The sequence below is a fragment of the Nothobranchius furzeri genome, chromosome 2 (genome assembly GCF_043380555.1).
Source record: "Nothobranchius furzeri strain GRZ-AD chromosome 2, NfurGRZ-RIMD1, whole genome shotgun sequence".
Taxonomy (NCBI): Eukaryota; Metazoa; Chordata; class Actinopteri; order Cyprinodontiformes; family Nothobranchiidae; genus Nothobranchius; species Nothobranchius furzeri.
In genome coordinates, this window is record NC_091742.1 from 53,620,442 (window position 1) to 53,632,867 (window position 12,426).

The 12,426-nt window shown below is 44.5% G+C and overlaps 9 non-coding genes across 9 annotated transcripts; all 9 read left to right on the top strand.

Moving 5' to 3' along the window:
• Positions 1–913: 913 nt before the first annotated feature.
• Positions 914–1,032, top strand: LOC139068177 (5S ribosomal RNA). The gene has a single exon (XR_011519776.1). It is a non-coding gene; the product is annotated as a 5S ribosomal RNA (ribosomal RNA).
• A 1,260-nt stretch (positions 1,033–2,292) lies between these two features.
• Positions 2,293–2,411, top strand: LOC139068261 (5S ribosomal RNA). Its single transcript, XR_011519860.1, has one exon. It is a non-coding gene; the product is annotated as a 5S ribosomal RNA (ribosomal RNA).
• Positions 2,412–3,673: 1,262 nt separating this feature from the next.
• Positions 3,674–3,792, top strand: LOC139068272 (5S ribosomal RNA). The gene has a single exon (XR_011519871.1). It is a non-coding gene; the product is annotated as a 5S ribosomal RNA (ribosomal RNA).
• Positions 3,793–5,055: 1,263 nt separating this feature from the next.
• On the top strand, positions 5,056–5,174 carry LOC139068282 (5S ribosomal RNA). The gene has a single exon (XR_011519881.1). It is a non-coding gene; the product is annotated as a 5S ribosomal RNA (ribosomal RNA).
• Positions 5,175–6,437: 1,263 nt separating this feature from the next.
• On the top strand, positions 6,438–6,556 carry LOC139068178 (5S ribosomal RNA). The gene has a single exon (XR_011519777.1). It is a non-coding gene; the product is annotated as a 5S ribosomal RNA (ribosomal RNA).
• Positions 6,557–7,816: 1,260 nt separating this feature from the next.
• On the top strand, positions 7,817–7,935 carry LOC139068179 (5S ribosomal RNA). The gene has a single exon (XR_011519778.1). It is a non-coding gene; the product is annotated as a 5S ribosomal RNA (ribosomal RNA).
• Positions 7,936–9,191: 1,256 nt separating this feature from the next.
• On the top strand, positions 9,192–9,310 carry LOC139068295 (5S ribosomal RNA). The gene has a single exon (XR_011519894.1). It is a non-coding gene; the product is annotated as a 5S ribosomal RNA (ribosomal RNA).
• A 1,260-nt stretch (positions 9,311–10,570) lies between these two features.
• LOC139068040 (5S ribosomal RNA) lies at positions 10,571–10,689 on the top strand. The gene has a single exon (XR_011519727.1). It is a non-coding gene; the product is annotated as a 5S ribosomal RNA (ribosomal RNA).
• A 1,262-nt stretch (positions 10,690–11,951) lies between these two features.
• LOC139068050 (5S ribosomal RNA) lies at positions 11,952–12,070 on the top strand. The gene has a single exon (XR_011519728.1). It is a non-coding gene; the product is annotated as a 5S ribosomal RNA (ribosomal RNA).
• The last annotated feature ends 356 nt before the right edge of the window (positions 12,071–12,426 follow it).

Consider the following 12,426-nt stretch of genomic DNA (forward strand, 5'->3'; position numbering starts at 1 on the left):
TGTTTCATTCACACCTAAAGATGAATCAAAAAATTGTAAAAAAAAAAAATCATGGTTGAAGATTTCATAATTCATGCATCAAAAGGTTAACACAGAAATGTCAAAAAGCCCATTCCCTGGGGCAATCAGGTTTTAAAAGAGCGTTTCTTCTTCAATACGTTCACATTTCACTTCCCAAGTTGCAATAGAGAAAATCCAACTCATCTATCTGTGACTTACTTGCAATTCAGGGATCTAACTAAAGATTGTCATTAAGATTTCGTTCCGGAGCAAGGCTCTGCAGCCTGCGGCCATGATGGCACGTCGCAAGTCTTTGCCGCTACGCTACCAGCTAAAAGAAATGTGGGCCTTTTACTGGAATGGCATCAAAATGCACCAATAGGTCTTTTCCACAAAGACCCAAATAGGTTGTTGGAGAAACACATTGCAATTTATTGCTGCCAAACACAAGAAAAGCTGAACTCACAAACTAAGAAAAATCGGGCGCCAGCCGGCCGGCACCTGTTTGCAAGGATTTCACCCACAGAGCCCGGCCAGACGCAGCCCGAACAGGGGGGCGTGGGTCCCACTTTCCATGGGCCCACCACTCATAGGAGGGACAAAGGAAAAACGAGGTACTTCTCTCAACTGAAGGTGGCCTTTTTGTACATCCAAATGTTAAATAATATCGTTTGTACTTTCTGACGTCTGCGATGTGAACAAATTTGGATTAAAGCGCATGAACCTATTCTACTGTGTCACCACACAAGCTCCACTCCCCGCTTTCGCCCACGGAGCCCGGCCAGACACAGCTCAAACTGGGGATGAGGGCGGTTTACTGGAAAGGCCTCAAATTGCAGCATTCCATTCAATGGCAGCCAAGGGCACAACTGTCTCTGCACCCATAAAACGGAGGACGGAAGGACAAGCCTTCACTTACGGCCATACCACCCTGAACACGCCCGATCTCGTCTGATCTCGGAAGCTAAGCAGGGTCGGGCCTGGTTAGTACTTGGATGGGAGACCGCCTGGGAATACCAGGTGCTGTAAGCTTTTGTCCTTGTCTTTTGAGCCAGCAGAGGGTGCTGTTACGCACTCGCCCTTCTGAGGAACAACACCTTACAGACCTCAAACAGTTACAACAGCATATTGCACTTTTCCTTAACCCTTTCATGCATAATAGTCACTCAAGTGGACAGGTACTCAAAATTGTTATTTATTTATTTTTGCTATTAAGCACAGCTGTTGAAGACTTTATTGCATTTGAGCACCTCCATTTGGACTTTGGTAAGCCAAGCCAACATATTTCATGTTCAGATTGCACGCTGTTCACTGAGGTGGACATGTAATAAATTATTTGTAAATTATACATTTTTACAAAAAATATTTGTGTAAATTTGTTTCATTCACACCTAAAGATGAATCAAAAAATTGTTAAAAAAAATCATGGTTGAAGATTTCATAATTCATGCATCAAAGGGTTAACACAGAAATGTCAAAAAGCCCATTCCCTGGGGCAATCAGGTTTTAAAAGAGCGTTTCTTCTTCAATACGTTCACATTTTACTTCCCAAGTTGCAATAGAGAAAATCCAACTCATCTATCTGTGACTTACTTGCAATTCAGGGATCTAACTAAAGATTGTCATTAAGATTTTGTTCCGGAGCAAGGCTCTGCAGCCTGCGGCCATGATGGCACGTCGCAAGTCTTTGCCGCTACGCTACCAGCTAAAAGAAATGTGGGCCTTTTACTGGAATGGCATCAAAATGCACCAATAGGTCTTTTCCACAAAGACCCAAATAGGTTGTTGGAGAAACACATTGCAATTTATTGCTGCCAAACACAAGAAAAGCTGAACTCACAAACTAAGAAAAATCGGGCGCCAGCCGGCCGGCACCTGTTTGCAAGGATTTCACCCACAGAGCCCGGCCAGACGCAGCCCGAACAGGGGGGCGTGGGTCCCACTTTCCATGGGCCCACCACTCATAGGAGGGACAAAGGAAAAACGAGGTACTTCTCTCAACTGAGGTGAAGGTGGCCTTTTTGTACATCCAAATGTTAAATAATATCGTTTGTACTTTCTGACGTCTGCGATGTGAACAAATTTGGATTAAAGCGCATGAACCTATTCTACTGTGTCACTACACAAGCTCCCCTGTCCGCTTTCGCCCACGGAGCCCGGCCAGACACAGCTCAAACTGGGGATGAGGGCGGTTTACTGGAAAGGCCTCAAATTGCAGCATTCCATTCAATGGCAGCCAAGGGCACAACTGTCTCTGCACCCATAAAACGGAGGACGGAAGGGCAAGCCTTCGCTTACGGCCATACCACCCTGAACACGCCCGATCTCGTCTGATCTCGGAAGCTAAGCAGGGTCGGGCCTGGTTAGTACTTGGATGGGAGACCGCCTGGGAATACCAGGTGCTGTAAGCTTTTGTCCTTGTCTTTTGAGCCAGCAGAGGGTGCTGTTACGCACTCGCCCTTCTGAGGAACAACACCTTACAGACCTCAAACAGTTACAACAGCATATTGCACTTTTCCTTAACCCTTTCATGCATAATAGTCACTCAAGTGGACAGGTACTCAAAATTGTTATTTATTTATTTTTGCTATTAAGCACAGCTGTTGAAGACTTTATTGCATTTGAGCACCTCCATTTGGACTTTGGTAAGCCAAGCCAACATATTTCATGTTCAGATTGCACGCTGTTCACTGAGGTGGACATGTAATAAATTATTTGTAAATTATACATTTTTACAAAAAATATTTGTTGAAATTTGTTTCATTCACACCTAAAGATGAATCAAAAAATTGTTAAAAAAAAAATCATGGTTGAAGATTTCATAATTCATGCATCAAAAGGTTAACACAGAAATGTCAAAAAGCCCATTCCCTGGGGCAATCAGGTTTTAAAAGAGCGTTTCTTCTTCAATACGTTCACATTTCACTTCCCAAGTTGCAATAGAGAAAATCCAACTCATCTATCTGTGACTTACTTGCAATTCAGGGATCTAACTAAAGATTGTCATTAAGATTTCGTTCCGGAGCAAGGCTCTGCAGCCTGCGGCCATGATGGCACGTCGCAAGTCTTTGCCGCTACGCTACCAGCTAAAAGAAATGTGGGCCTTTTACTGGAATGGCATCAAAATGCACCAATAGGTCTTTTCCACAAAGACCCAAATAGGTTGTTGGAGAAACACATTGCAATTTATTGCTGCCAAACACAAGAAAAGCTGAACTCACAAACTAAGAAAAATCGGGCGCCAGCCGGCCGGCACCTGTTTGCAAGGATTTCACCCACAGAGCCCGGCCAGACGCAGCCCGAACAGGGGGGCGTGGGTCCCACTTTCCATGGGCCCACCACTCATAGGAGGGACAAAGGAAAAACGAGGTACTTCTCTCAACTGAGGTGAAGGTGGCCTTTTTGTACATCCAAATGTTAAATAATATCGTTTGTACTTTCTGACGTCTGCGATGTGAACAAATTTGGATTAAAGCGCATGAACCTATTCTACTGTGTCACTACACAAGCTCCACTCCCCGCTTTCGCCCACGGAGCCCGGCCAGACACAGCTCAAACTGGGGATGAGGGCGGTTTACTGGAAAGGCCTCAAATTGCAGCATTCCATTCAATGGCAGCCAAGGGCACAACTGTCTCTGCACCCATAAAACGGAGGACGGAAGGACAAGCCTTCGCTTACGGCCATACCACCCTGAACACGCCCGATCTCGTCTGATCTCGGAAGCTAAGCAGGGTCGGGCCTGGTTAGTACTTGGATGGGAGACCGCCTGGGAATACCAGGTGCTGTAAGCTTTTGTCCTTGTCTTTTGAGCCAGCAGAGGGTGCTGTTACGCACTCGCCCTTCTGAGGAACAACACCTTACAGACCTCAAACAGTTACAACAGCATATTGCACTTTTCCTTAACCATTTCATGCATAATAGTCACTCAAGTGGACAGGTACTCAAAATTGTTATTTATTTATTTTTGCTATTAAGCACAGCTGTTGAAGACTTTATTGCATTTGAGCACCTCCATTTGGACTTTGGTAAGCCAAGCCAACATATTTCATGTTCAGATTGCACGCTGTTCACTGAGGTGGACATGTAATAAATTATTTGTAAATTATACATTTTTACAAAAAATATTTGTTGAAATTTGTTTCATTCACACCTAAAGATGAATCAAAAAATTGTTAAAAAAAAAAATCATGGTTGAAGATTTCATAATTCATGCATCAAAAGGTTAACACAGAAATGTCAAAAAGCCGATTCCCTGGGGCAATCAGGTTTTAAAAGAGCGTTTCTTCTTCAATACGTTCACATTTCACTTCCCAAGTTGCAATAGAGAAAATCCAACTCATCTATCTGTGACTTACTTGCAATTCAGGGATCTAACTAAAGATTGTCATTAAGATTTCGTTCCGGAGCAAGGCTCTGCAGCCTGCGGCCATGATGGCACGTCGCAAGTCTTTGCCGCTACGCTACCAGCTAAAAGAAATGTGGGCCTTTTACTGGAATGGCATCAAAATGCACCAATAGGTCTTTTCCACAAAGACCCAAATAGGTTGTTGGAGAAACACATTGCAATTTATTGCTGCCAAACACAAGAAAAGCTGAACTCACAAACTAAGAAAAATCGGGCGCCAGCCGGCCGGCACCTGTTTGCAAGGATTTCACCCACAGAGCCCGGCCAGACGCAGCCCGAACAGGGGGGCGTGGGTCCCACTTTCCATGGGCCCACCACTCATAGGAGGGACAAAGGAAAAACGAGGTACTTCTCTCAACTGAGGTGAAGGTGGCCTTTTTGTACATCCAAATGTTAAATAATATCGTTTGTACTTTCTGACGTCTGCGATGTGAACAAATTTGGATTAAAGCGCATGAACCTATTCTACTGTGTCACTACACAAGCTCCACTCCCCGCTTTCGCCCACGGAGCCCGGCCAGACACAGCTCAAACTGGGGATGAGGGCGGTTTACTGGAAAGGCCTCAAATTGCAGCATTCCATTCAATGGCAGCCAAGGGCACAACTGTCTCTGCACCCATAAAACGGAGGACGGAAGGACAAGCCTTCGCTTACGGCCATACCACCCTGAACACGCCCGATCTCGTCTGATCTCGGAAGCTAAGCAGGGTCGGGCCTGGTTAGTACTTGGATGGGAGACCGCCTGGGAATACCAGGTGCTGTAAGCTTTTGTCCTTGTCTTTTGAGCCAGCAGAGGGTGCTGTTACGCACTCGCCCTTCTGAGGAACAACACCTTACAGACCTCAAACAGTTACAACAGCATATTGCACTTTTCCTTAACCATTTCATGCATAATAGTCACTCAAGTGGACAGGTACTCAAAATTGTTATTTATTTATTTTTGCTATTAAGCACAGCTGTTGAAGACTTTATTGCATTTGAGCACCTCCATTTGGACTTTGGTAAGCCAAGCCAACATATTTCATGTTCAGATTGCACGCTGTTCACTGAGGTGGACATGTAATAAATTATTTGTAAATTATACATTTTTACAAAAAATATTTGTTGAAATTTGTTTCATTCACACCTAAAGATGAATCAAAAAATTGTTAAAAAAAAAAATCATGGTTGAAGATTTCATAATTCATGCATCAAAAGGTTAACACAGAAATGTCAAAAAGCCGATTCCCTGGGGCAATCAGGTTTTAAAAGAGCGTTTCTTCTTCAATACGTTCACATTTCACTTCCCAAGTTGCAATAGAGAAAATCCAACTCATCTATCTGTGACTTACTTGCAATTCAGGGATCTAACTAAAGATTGTCATTAAGATTTCGTTCCGGAGCAAGGCTCTGCAGCCTGCGGCCATGATGGCACGTCGCAAGTCTTTGCCGCTACGCTACCAGCTAAAAGAAATGTGGGCCTTTTACTGGAATGGCATCAAAATGCACCAATAGGTCTTTTCCACAAAGACCCAAATAGGTTGTTGGAGAAACACATTGCAATTTATTGCTGCCAAACACAAGAAAAGCTGAACTCACAAACTAAGAAAAATCGGGCGCCAGCCGGCCGGCACCTGTTTGCAAGGATTTCACCCACAGAGCCCGGCCAGACGCAGCCCGAACAGGGGGGCGTGGGTCCCACTTTCCATGGGCCCACCACTCATAGGAGGGACAAAGGAAAAACGAGGTACTTCTCTCAACTGAGGTGAAGGTGGCCTTTTTGTACATCCAAATGTTAAATAATATCGTTTGTACTTTCTGACGTCTGCGATGTGAACAAATTTGGATTAAAGCGCATGAACCTATTCTACTGTGTCACTACACAAGCTCCCCTCTCCGCTTTCGCCCACGGAGCCCGGCCAGACACAGCTCAAACTGGGGATGAGGGCGGTTTACTGGAAAGGCCTCAAATTGCAGCATTCCATTCAATGGCAGCCAAGGGCACAACTGTCTCTGCACCCATAAAACGGAGGACGGAAGGACAAGCCTTCACTTACGGCCATACCACCCTGAACACGCCCGATCTCGTCTGATCTCGGAAGCTAAGCAGGGTCGGGCCTGGTTAGTACTTGGATGGGAGACCGCCTGGGAATACCAGGTGCTGTAAGCTTTTGTCCTTGTCTTTTGAGCCAGCAGAGGGTGCTGTTACGCACTCGCCCTTCTGAGGAACAACACCTTACAGACCTCAAACAGTTACAACAGCATATTGCACTTTTCCTTAACCCTTTCATGCATAATAGTCACTCAAGTGGACAGGTACTCAAAATTGTTATTTATTTATTTTTGCTATTAAGCACAGCTGTTGAAGACTTTATTGCATTTGAGCACCTCCATTTGGACTTTGGTAAGCCAAGCCAACATATTTCATGTTCAGATTGCACGCTGTTCACTGAGGTGGACATGTAATAAATTATTTGTAAATTATACATTTTTACAAAAAATATTTGTTGAAATTTGTTTCATTCACACCTAAAGATGAATCAAAAAATTGTTAAAAAAAATCATGGTTGAAGATTTCATAATTCATGCATCAAAGGGTTAACACAGAAATGTCAAAAAGCCCATTCCCTGGGGCAATCAGGTTTTAAAAGAGCGTTTCTTCTTCAATACGTTCACATTTTACTTCCCAAGTTGCAATAGAGAAAATCCAACTCATCTATCTGTGACTTACTTGCAATTCAGGGATCTAACTAAAGATTGTCATTAAGATTTCGTTCCGGAGCAAGGCTCTGCAGCCTGCGGCCATGATGGCACGTCGCAAGTCTTTGCCGCTACGCTACCAGCTAAAAGAAATGTGGGCCTTTTACTGGAATGGCATCAAAATGCACCAATAGGTCTTTTCCACAAAGACCCAAATAGGTTGTTGGAGAAACACATTGCAATTTATTGCTGCCAAACACAAGAAAAGCTGAACTCACAAACTAAGAAAAATCGGGCGCCAGCCGGCCGGCACCTGTTTGCAAGGATTTCACCCACAGAGCCCGGCCAGACGCAGCCCGAACAGGGGGGCGTGGGTCCCACTTTCCATGGGCCCACCACTCATAGGAGGGACAAAGGAAAAACGAGGTACTTCTCTCAACTGAGGTGAAGGTGGCCTTTTTGTACATCCAAATGTTAAATAATATCGTTTGTACTTTCTGACGTCTGCGATGTGAACAAATTTGGATTAAAGCGCATGAACCTATTCTACTGTGTCACTACACAAGCTCCCCTCTCCGCTTTCGCCCACGGAGCCCGGCCAGACACAGCTCAAACTGGGGATGAGGGCGGTTTACTGGAAAGGCCTCAAATTGCAGCATTCCATTCAATGGCAGCCAAGGGCACAACTGTCTCTGCACCCATAAAACGGAGGACGGAAGGACAAGCCTTCACTTACGGCCATACCACCCTGAACACGCCCGATCTCGTCTGATCTCGGAAGCTAAGCAGGGTCGGGCCTGGTTAGTACTTGGATGGGAGACCGCCTGGGAATACCAGGTGCTGTAAGCTTTTGTCCTTGTCTTTTGATCCAGCAGAGGGTGCTGTTACGCACTCGCCCTTCTGAGGAACAACACCTTACAGACCTCAAACAGTTACAACAGCATATTGCACTTTTCCTTAACCCTTTCATGCATAATAGTCACTCAAGTGGACAGGTACTCAAAATTGTTATTTATTTATTTTTGCTATTAAGCACAGCTGTTGAAGACTTTATTGCATTTGAGCACCTCCATTTGGACTTTGGTAAGCCAAGCCAACATATTTCATGTTCAGATTGCACACTGTTCACTGAGGTGGACATGTAATAAATTATTTGTAAATTATACATTTTTACAAAAAATATTTGTTGAAATTTGTTTCATTCACACCTAAAGATGAATCAAAAAATTGTAAAAAAAAAATCATGGTTGAAGATTTCATAATTCATGCATCAAAAGGTTAACACAGAAATGTCAAAAAGCCCATTCCCTGGGGCAATCAGGTTTTAAAAGAGCGTTTCTTCTTCAATACGTTCACATTTCACTTCCCAAGTTGCAATAGAGAAAATCCAACTCATCTATCTGTGACTTACTTGCAATTCAGGGATCTAACTAAAGATTGTCATTAAGATTTCGTTCCGGAGCAAGGCTCTGCAGCCTGCGGCCATGATGGCACGTCGCAAGTCTTTGCCGCTACGCTACCAGCTAAAAGAAATGTGGGCCTTTTACTGGAATGGCATCAAAATGCACCAATAGGTCTTTTCCACAAAGACCCAAATAGGTTGTTGGAGAAACACATTGCAATTTATTGCTGCCAAACACAAGAAAAGCTGAACTCACAAACTAAGAAAAATCGGGCGCCAGCCGGCCGGCACCTGTTTGCAAGGATTTCACCCACAGAGCCCGGCCAGACGCAGCCCGAACAGGGGGGCGTGGGTCCCACTTTCCATGGGCCCACCACTCATAGGAGGGACAAAGGAAAAACGAGGTACTTCTCTCAACTGAAGGTGGCCTTTTTGTACATCCAAATGTTAAATAATATCGTTTGTACTTTCTGACGTCTGCGATGTGAACAAATTTGGATTAAAGCGCATGAACCTATTCTACTGTGTCACCACACAAGCTCCACTCCCCGCTTTCGCCCACGGAGCCCGGCCAGACACAGCTCAAACTGGGGATGAGGGCGGTTTACTGGAAAGGCCTCAAATTGCAGCATTCCATTCAATGGCAGCCAAGGGCACAACTGTCTCTGCACCCATAAAACGGAGGACGGAAGGACAAGCCTTCACTTACGGCCATACCACCCTGAACACGCCCGATCTCGTCTGATCCCGGAAGCTAAGCAGGGTCGGGCCTGGTTAGTACTTGGATGGGAGACCGCCTGGGAATACCAGGTGCTGTAAGCTTTTGTCCTTGTCTTTTGAGCCAGCAGAGGGTGCTGTTACGCACTCGCCCTTCTGAGGAACAACACCTTACAGACCTCAAACAGTTACAACAGCATATTGCACTTTTCCTTAACCCTTTCATGCATAATAGTCACTCAAGTGGACAGGTACTCAAAATTGTTATTTATTTATTTTTGCTATTAAGCACAGCTGTTGAAGACTTTATTGCATTTGAGCACCTCCATTTGGACTTTGGTAAGCCAAGCCAACATATTTCATGTTCAGATTGCACGCTGTTCACTGAGGTGGACATGTAATAAATTATTTGTAAATTATACATTTTTACAAAAAATATTTGTGTAAATTTGTTTCATTCACACCTAAAGATGAATCAAAAAATTGTTAAAAAAAATCATGGTTGAAGATTTCATAATTCATGCATCAAAGGGTTAACACAGAAATGTCAAAAAGCCCATTCCCTGGGGCAATCAGGTTTTAAAAGAGCGTTTCTTCTTCAATACGTTCACATTTTACTTCCCAAGTTGCAATAGAGAAAATCCAACTCATCTATCTGTGACTTACTTGCAATTCAGGGATCTAACTAAAGATTGTCATTAAGATTTTGTTCCGGAGCAAGGCTCTGCAGCCTGCGGCCATGATGGCACGTCGCAAGTCTTTGCCGCTACGCTACCAGCTAAAAGAAATGTGGGCCTTTTACTGGAATGGCATCAAAATGCACCAATAGGTCTTTTCCACAAAGACCCAAATAGGTTGTTGGAGAAACACATTGCAATTTATTGCTGCCAAACACAAGAAAAGCTGAACTCACAAACTAAGAAAAATCGGGCGCCAGCCGGCCGGCACCTGTTTGCAAGGATTTCACCCACAGAGCCCGGCCAGACGCAGCCCGAACAGGGGGGCGTGGGTCCCACTTTCCATGGGCCCACCACTCATAGGAGGGACAAAGGAAAAACGAGGTACTTCTCTCAACTGAGGTGAAGGTGGCCTTTTTGTACATCCAAATGTTAAATAATATCGTTTGTACTTTCTGACGTCTGCGATGTGAACAAATTTGGATTAAAGCGCATGAACCTATTCTACTGTGTCACTACACAAGCTCCCCTCTCCGCTTTCGCCCACGGAGCCCGGCCAGACACAGCTCAAACTGGGGATGAGGGCGGTTTACTGGAAAGGCCTCAAATTGCAGCATTCCATTCAATGGCAGCCAAGGGCACAACTGTCTCTGCACCCATAAAACGGAGGACGGAAGGACAAGCCTTCGCTTACGGCCATACCACCCTGAACATGCCCGATCTCGTCTGATCTCGGAAGCTAAGCAGGGTCGGGCCTGGTTAGTACTTGGATGGGAGACCGCCTGGGAATACCAGGTGCTGTAAGCTTTTGTCCTTGTCTTTTGAGCCAGCAGAGGGTGCTGTTACGCACTCGCCCTTCTGAGGAACAACACCTTACAGACCTCAAACAGTTACAACAGCATATTGCACTTTTCCTTAACCCTTTCATGCATAATAGTCACTCAAGTGGACAGGTACTCAAAATTGTTATTTATTTATTTTTGCTATTAAGCACAGCTGTTGAAGACTTTATTGCATTTGAGCACCTCCATTTGGACTTTGGTAAGCCAAGCCAACATATTTCATGTTCAGATTGCACGCTGTTCACTGAGGTGGACATGTAATAAATTATTTGTAAATTATACATTTTTACAAAAAATATTTGTTGAAATTTGTTTCATTCACACCTAAAGATGAATCAAAAAATTGTTAAAAAAAAAATCATGGTTGAAGATTTCATAATTCATGCATCAAAAGGTTAACACAGAAATGTCAAAAAGCCCATTCCCTGGGGCAATCAGGTTTTAAAAGAGCGTTTCTTCTTCAATACGTTCACATTTCACTTCCCAAGTTGCAATAGAGAAAATCCAACTCATCTATCTGTGACTTACTTGCAATTCAGGGATCTAACTAAAGATTGTCATTAAGATTTCGTTCCGGAGCAAGGCTCTGCAGCCTGCGGCCATGATGGCACGTCGCAAGTCTTTGCCGCTACGCTACCAGCTAAAAGAAATGTGGGCCTTTTACTGGAATGGCATCAAAATGCACCAATAGGTCTTTTCCACAAAGACCCAAATAGGTTGTTGGAGAAACACATTGCAATTTATTGCTGCCAAACACAAGAAAAGCTGAACTCACAAACTAAGAAAAATCGGGCGCCAGCCGGCCGGCACCTGTTTGCAAGGATTTCACCCACAGAGCCCGGCCAGACGCAGCCCGAACAGGGGGGCGTGGGTCCCACTTTCCATGGGCCCACCACTCATAGGAGGGACAAAGGAAAAACGAGGTACTTCTCTCAACTGAGGTGAAGGTGGCCTTTTTGTACATCCAAATGTTAAATAATATCGTTTGTACTTTCTGACGTCTGCGATGTGAACAAATTTGGATTAAAGCGCATGAACCTATTCTACTGTGTCACTACACAAGCTCCCCTCTCCGCTTTCGCCCACGGAGCCCGGCCAGACACAGCTCAAACTGGGGATGAGGGCGGTTTACTGGAAAGGCCTCAAATTGCAGCATTCCATTCAATGGCAGCCAAGGGCACAACTGTCTCTGCACCCATAAAACGGAGGACGGAAGGACAAGCCTTCGCTTACGGCCATACCACCCTGAACATGCCCGATCTCGTCTGATCTCGGAAGCTAAGCAGGGTCGGGCCTGGTTAGTACTTGGATGGGAGACCGCCTGGGAATACCAGGTGCTGTAAGCTTTTGTCCTTGTCTTTTGAGCCAGCAGAGGGTGCTGTTACGCACTCGCCCTTCTGAGGAACAACACCTTACAGACCTCAAACAGTTACAACAGCATATTGCACTTTTCCTTAACCCTTTCATGCATAATAGTCACTCAAGTGGACAGGTACTCAAAATTGTTATTTATTTATTTTTGCTATTAAGCACAGCTGTTGAAGACTTTATTGCATTTGAGCACCTCCATTTGGACTTTGGTAAGCCAAGCCAACATATTTCATGTTCAGATTGCACGCTGTTCACTGAGGTGGACATGTAATAAATTATTTGTAAATTATACATTTTTACAAAAAATATTTGTTGAAATTTGTTTCATTCA